Consider the following 5,700-nt stretch of genomic DNA (forward strand, 5'->3'; position numbering starts at 1 on the left):
TCCTGTGTGAGGAGGGCTGAGCCTACCTTCAGCCCGCTGTCGACACACTGACAGGGGATTAGACCGGCGGCCATTTTCTCCCCATAGACTCCAATTGACTCCACAAATTCTCCCTGTCATGGAGCTTTTTCCCCCATTAGAGCTTGTTTGACCCACTGTTAATTAACTAAGTAAAAGTAGAAAAAAGTTAAAGCTACTTATTATGCATTCAAAGTGTTTTAATATTATGGAAAACTATATTAGTCTTTTATTTAATCACTAAAAAATACATAAAGCATTTTAGTGTTGTAGTTTGGAGACAATTTTAGATACTTAATATACAACTAGTATATACAGTACCATATAGTACCAAATATATTTTTATTTTATTTTATATATATACAGTACCAGTCAAAAGTTTGGACACACCTTCTCATTCAATGGTTTTTTTTTATTTTTATTTTATATTTTTTTTTTATTTTATTTTATATATACAGTACCAGTCAAAAGTTTGGACACACCTTCTCATTCAATGGTTTTTCTTTATTTTTATTTTTATTTTATTTTATATTATATATATACAGTACCAGTCAAAAGTTTGGACACACCTTCTCATTCAATGGTTTTTCTTTATTTTTATTTTTTTCTACATTGTAGATTAATATTTAAGACATCCAAACTATGAAGGAACATATGGAATGATGTGGTAAACAAACAAATTAGATTCTTCAAAGTAGTTGAATGAGAAGGTGTGTCCAAACTTTTAACTGGTACTGTATTATATCTTAGTATAATGCTGAATCATATCATATAAGCATAGCATATATTTCTCCAATGTAGAAAAATAACAAAGTGTCAAATAATATAGTGGAATAAATAGTACATTTCCCTCTGAAATGCAGTGGAATAAAAGTATAAAGTAGCACACAATAAAAATACTCAAAGTACACGTATGGCAAAATTGTACTTAAGTACAGTACAAGTAAATTAACTTACATTCCACCAAAATATACTTTAAAAAATACTCCCATTACAAGTTAAAGCTACAGCTACTTATTATGCAGAATGGCTCCATTCAAAGTGTTCTATTGTTATGGAAAACTATATTAGTCTTTTATTTAATCACAAAAAATAAAATTTTAGATACTTAATATACACCTGTAGTATATATTATATCTTAGTACAAGTTAAAGCTACAGCTACTTATTATGCAGAATAGCTCCATTCAAAGTGTTCTATTACTATGGAAAACTATCAAATTTCCCCGCTGCGGGACTAATAAAGGATTATCTTATCTTATCTTATTAGTCTTTTATTTAATCACAAAAATAAAATTTTAGATAGATACATTCTACATCTGAGTATAAGCATCAAAATATACTATCATCTATAAAATATATGTATCAAAAGGTACTTATTATGCAGAGTAGCAATTTTTAGAATGATTTAAGTTATATTACATTACATTACATTACAGTCATTTAGCAGACGCTTTTATCCAAAGCGACTTACAGTCAGTGGTATATTACATATCATTCACCCATTCACACACTGATGACAGCTACCATGCAAGGTGCCACCATCAGACTCTAACTAACATTCATGCAACATCCAGTCCACACCGATGGCAAGCCTTCAGGAGCAACTTGGGGTTAAGTGTCTTGCCCAAGGACACATCGACTGCCGAAGCCGGGTATCGAACCACTGACCTTCTGATTGGAGAACTACCTTGCTAATTATTTATGTATTAGTGTGTAACTGTGAGTGTAGGAACTATTTATTTGATGTTAGTATTTTAGTTATTCTATTGACACATGACACTAAAAACCTGTGCAATACAATACACTGTGCAATTATAGTTATGTAGTTTTCTGTCTGTATATATAATATTTAAGTTATTGTGGATTCTTTACTGTTTTTATTGCTTATTTATAATAGTTGTTTTTTTATCTTGTTTTTCTTTTACTGTGTCTCTTGTTTGCACTATAACCTATGCTGCTGTAATCCTGTTCATTTCCCCGATGCGGGACTAATAAAGGATTATCTTATTTTAGAAGTAGTATTGTTTAATTATTCTAGATGTTTGATTATTTAGGTTGGATTCTTTTGATAACTTAAGATGGCTTTTTCTTTTGATAGTCTCTTTCGTTTATTCTAATTATTTTTTGTTGTTGTTTAGTATACTTAGTTTTTTGTGTTGTTCGTTTGTTTATGAATTGGGTAACACTGTGGGCACCTGCTGTTAAATATATAGGAGTGGGCAGGTTTAAGACCAGCATGCACCGGGGTGGGCCTATGGTTTTTGTACCAGAGCAGGAGACGCAGCGACAGGATTTTCTTTGTTCCTTTGTTTGCTTGCTTTTTTAAAAATAAATAAATCATGAGAAACACAGAATCCTGTATGGAAAATGCATTATTTTGCCTGCGTTAACAACAAAACTCCTGGTGTGTCAGTGGCACTTTGATTTATGTTTGTTTTTGTTTTTTCCTACAAATGGCCACTACAGTGGGGCTTATTTAATTTAATTTAATTTACTTTATATACTGCTGGGTAGTTTTACTCGGTACACAGCTTAAACACAGAGGCACTAAAGGAGGCTGTTGGATTCGAGTTTGTTGTTAATGAGGATAAATTATTGTGAGACTTAATTAAAATCGAAACACTGCTACAAAGTTTGGTCTATTGGGTCCACAACGCCAATTATCAGCATCTATCCGCTATTAAAACACTTTTAATTTTAACACTAACTTCGACTGTAGCTGTAAATGATCTTGGATCGGAATCAGAAACACTTTATTGATCCATTGGGGTAAATTGGTTACAAGGGCTGCATTTTTTAAAAACCTTTTTAAAGATTCTTCATACATATTCAGAGCATTAATAAAACAGCAAACAACTATTTGCTATGTCAAGATAAAGTCGAGTAATGTAGAGAATCAAGTCGCCCTCCCTCCGTGTGTTTTAATTCAAGCTTCTCTTAGCTTTTGGTTACAGCTGATAATGGCGTCCTGGCCGACATCGGTCTCACAGAAGCGTAGCGCCCACCTTGGGTCTCCTGTGAGGTTAACACTGTTAGCTCTGTCAGCACTGTTGCCGCTGTTTGCACCGTTAGCTGCTAGCCACCAGCAAGCTGTTGCCACCAGATAGCTCTGACTTTCGTAATTTCGTATCTTTAACATGTAAATTTCATCACCTTCAAATATAAATGTTAAGTACCCTTTCTACTGTACAGACTGTCATAACCACCGATCTCTTGTTTATAAAGCCACCTGTTACATAAATCATTCCATATTTATTGCAGCACCCTTTGCACTCTACACCATCGCACTATAGTCCTAATGATTACATATTTAATTGTGTGTTTAATAAAAACATATAGATACTTTTTAAATTATTTATTTTTATCTGTAGATAAGACAAATGTTTATACCTTGTTCATCTTTGATGTCCTTGTTTTTAGCTGTATGTCTATTTCTGTTTATTAAGAGCAACAATAAAAACAGAGTCAAATTCTTTGTATTTTTACACTTAACTGGCCAATAAAGCTGAACCTGATTCTTTCTGATGTTTTATGTGTTTATTTGTTTGTTGAAACATTATTTTTGAGAGTGGAGTCAGTATAAATGCATAAATGATTACTGAATATATGAATGAAGAATTATTGGTGAATGTACAACAGTAATATGAAGATAATTAGAGAATGCACAAAAATAATGCAGACACCATTCTCTTAACATTGAGGAAGAAAAAAAGGCACCCAAAACAAAACCGCAGGATCCATAATTATGTTGGTAACAAAAATCTGTAAATATTATAAGTGTCTTTTTGTTGTCTTAAAATATTGAATGAGAGGAAGTCCGATGGCATCAATTTTGGTCACAGTTCTTGGTGGTTTTTAGACAGAGTTCCAATAATGAGTTAAACCCACTGTGTCCAAACTGCAGGTGTGGAAAAACTGCCCCAAAAATGTATATTATGCAGAAGAGAAGCAGTCTGAAAACATTATGCTGAAATATCCCAAACTGCTGACAAAGAAGAACCAACGGATGCAGCTGGCTGGCTCATCGCCCCAAACGACCCACCTTAGCACCGATTTAATCCCGTCTTTTAGAGGTGGCTTTTCATTTGTTATTCATTATATAATCCCTGTATGCATTTATCAATCTGATACCCAGAAGCAAAAAACGCCTTGATTGCAAACTTCAAACTGGACGTCCTAACAAATACTGTTAAACAATTAAATAAAATCTGTTGATTTCACTCCAGAGAAACATTTATTTTGCTGACTTCAGAGTTAAATATCTCCTTGTGCATTTCTCTCTTAATTTTGTATATTTTAATTCATATATATTTAGATTTAATTTTATATAATTGTTAGTCGTTTTTCTAGACTTATACCCTGAATGTAAAAAAACACATCACAAGAAACGTCTTCCTGATGTTTAAGTTACTTTCCCCATCTAGTTGCCCAGTTCAAGCATCCCTCTCATTCTCCACATCTCCTCTCTGATTGGTTGAGCTGGATCGAGGACCATTAACTGAATAAACGGCCTCTACCTGGACCCCCCCCCTCATCAGTGTAACTCATGACAAGCATGCCAAACATTCAGTGCACTTCCGCTGTGCGGTGCATCGACTGACCTGGCTCTGCCGGCTGCTGCTATCCTCTGACTGCAGTTACCATGAGGGAGGCGGTAGTGGGGGAGCTGGTAGTATCTGTCCTGTCCTGGGGCCTCGTCGGCAGGCAGGGCCTTAGGGCTGGCTGCGTAGATAGTGCATCCCATGAACGCCTCCTGGACGTCGCCCTCAGTGTCCTACAGCGAGCAGAGAGGAGCCGTCCTCAAGGTATCCTTCCTCCGAGCGGCCTGTCCTGTCCTGATGCCAGCCAGCTGCTCTGTGCTAAAGCCATTGGCTCAGCACTTTGCTGTCTTAACCCCTCCTTCCCTCTGAATCTCTCTCCTCCAGCCAGCCTCTCCCTCTCTCCCTCCCTCTCTCTCTCTCTCTCTCTCTCTCTGGCCCTCCTCCTCCCTCCGCCGAGCTGAGAGCATAGAGGATAATCAGATTTCACATTTACACTCAACAAAATCATCCCTGGAGTAATCCTGCTCCCTGTCACCGATGTTGCATTATGCTAATGCACAGAGCGCACTCAGTTCACGAGCATTAGTGGCAGTTTAAAAATATCCTGACTAACTGATGGCAGTCAATGCCACAGCAGATGCAGATAGTTTTAATGTAACGGTATGTAGGTTAAAATGATGAACTGAAGAGAGCGGACTGTTTGACAGCTGGCCCTGCTAGGGTTGATGCAACAAATGACCATTTTATAAATTTATATCAGTCTATAAATTGCCATAAATCAAATTGAAAATGCTCTCCACAGTTTTCCAGAGTTTAAGGTAATCTGGAAATTGTCCTTATTTGTCTGATTGTCAATCCAAAACTCAAAGATATTCATAATGATAAACAAAGCCTTACATTTGAGACACTTGTGCCAGCAGATTTGCAGCATTTTTGCATGATTATGGACTAAAAGTTCCCCCACAGTCATGTTTCAAGACGTATGGAAATACCACTCGTAATAATCTGTCTGATGGGGATTTTAGACATACTCTTACATCTACAAACTCTTAAAATCACATTTTACCCTTCACCCTGATATGAACGACAACTTTCACAGAATCCTGCTTGTGCAAACACGTGTTAAACTCTGATTTAAT

This window comes from Anoplopoma fimbria, chromosome 2 (assembly GCF_027596085.1).
Source record: "Anoplopoma fimbria isolate UVic2021 breed Golden Eagle Sablefish chromosome 2, Afim_UVic_2022, whole genome shotgun sequence".
Lineage (NCBI taxonomy): Eukaryota > Metazoa > Chordata > Actinopteri > Perciformes > Anoplopomatidae > Anoplopoma > Anoplopoma fimbria.